The sequence below is a fragment of the Hylaeus anthracinus genome, unplaced genomic scaffold (assembly GCF_026225885.1).
Source record: "Hylaeus anthracinus isolate JK02 unplaced genomic scaffold, UHH_iyHylAnth1.0_haploid 4, whole genome shotgun sequence".
Lineage (NCBI taxonomy): Eukaryota > Metazoa > Arthropoda > Insecta > Hymenoptera > Colletidae > Hylaeus > Hylaeus anthracinus.
Genome location: NW_026535289.1, coordinates 11947252 through 11949164, shown reverse-complemented (window position 1 = coordinate 11949164; position 1913 = coordinate 11947252).

The window sequence follows — 1913 nt, the reverse complement described above, 5'->3', positions numbered from 1 at the left end:
TTATATATACACGTGTAAAGTTTATCTATGTATATATTTATAACGAAATATTTATTTGAAAACATCCGACCTATTATTTAATTTAAACGAACTTCTTTAATAGACAGAGGGTACGAATACTTATGGGACTGACCGTATATTCCCGTAAGGCCACGAAAGGTCCATAAAAATGTTAAAAATAATGTACTCCGATCCGATAAAGAAAGTCGAGCACCGTGTGGCTCGGAATCGATCGTCGCGACGCTTGTTCGCAAAAAGGGGGCCAAACGTTTCTGGTGTCACCCACTCGACTGGCTCGCAGCCGGAAACGGAGGACCAGCTCGCGTTCGCTTTAAGGTCGAAACGATAGAGGCCTAAGTCTAATTAACGGAAATCACCTACTCGCCCGCTGTTGGTATACGTGTAAGTTAAGCGTTTAAGTATTTTAATAAAAACGTAAGAAAGCCAACGGCCTCGTTTTCGCGCGATCCTCCGCGGAGTCCTTTGACCCTCGGGACAGGTGGACTTATTCCGCGAACGTCCCGCGCTTATCGACAATCGTTAAGGGACGAAGCGACCGTTGAATTATTTATGCGCCACCCGACACTCGATTATTCTCAGCTGACGCACCGACGCGATGTGACAGAGCCTCGCGTAACGTTCGGAAATCGGTACCTCCGGTTGTCGATATGCGAAGGTAGGAAATGTTTCGTCGAGGAGCGGTCGATCTGTTTACGTTTCACAACTGACGTTCACTCGAGTCGAGGCGTCGCGTCGGTTGTTCGAGCTGAAGAAACAAAAGCTGAGGTAAGGATGTCTCCTGAATTCGGTATTAATTATTTTTTGCTCACCGAAAACGCAGGCGTTCGTCAACGTCGGGCGTATCAAATAAAAAAAATCTGTTTGCCCGATACGATTCAATTACGTTATTCGATCAATCGTCGCGCGAACTCGATTCGCTGCCGAAATTCCAACGGGTCTGTTTATCGATGCGCGAACGACTCCGCGAAAGCCGTCACGTTCGACGAAGGGAATTATCAAAGCGTGCCGGAAGTCGCGTTACGATCATTTTCCAATAGCAACGGTTGCCCGTCCCGTCGTGGACAGGTTGCATTCAATCGGTGGACGCGCATCGATTCCCCTCGATATCTGTGCCAGGAGAACGACACCCGCCTACCGTTTCTGATGGACACTTCGCTTCCGGAAATAGGAAATAATCGGCTCGACGGTGTCTCGGAATAGGCTAACGACGGTTGAATTTGGAGCGTGCCCTTGACACCCTCCAGAGAGTCAATTTTCCGACGTCGAGGGCCCTCCACGCTTTCCCCTTGCTCGCCCACAACTGCACCGAAAGTATCGTTCGTAAATACATTTTTATTCGTACGAAATTCAGTCGTCAGCCACGAATAAATTGCCGATGTCGCAACTTTAATTACTCTCCGGGCTTTCCCCTCGTTCACCCAGAATTTCACCGAAAGGTTCTAGATACGTTTCTTAAATACAGCGAATACATTTTTATTCGTAAGAAGTTCAGTCGTCAGCCACGAATAAATAGTCGACGTTCCGACCTTAAGAATTCTCCACGCTTTTCTCTCGTTTTTATTCGCGAGAAGTTCAGTCGCCATCGTCGAATAAATCGTTCGCCTCTGGCGATCCATGTTCGTTCCAGAGAAATACATTTTTATTCGCGTCTAATGAATGAATTTATCGCGAATAAAACGTGGAGAACGGCGAGGGACGAGGAGGAGCGAGAAAGGTGGCTCGTAGCGTAGCGTAGCCGAGCGGAAAATGGCGTTGCACGCGATCAATCGCGACGGTCTCAAGTTCGCCACAGATGGCGTGGCTGTGCGAGACCATCCGCTATTTCCGCTTTCGATAGGTTAAGTCCTCGAGTCCAAAGGTTAAGTCTGGAATGATTCACATGATTCCGTTGC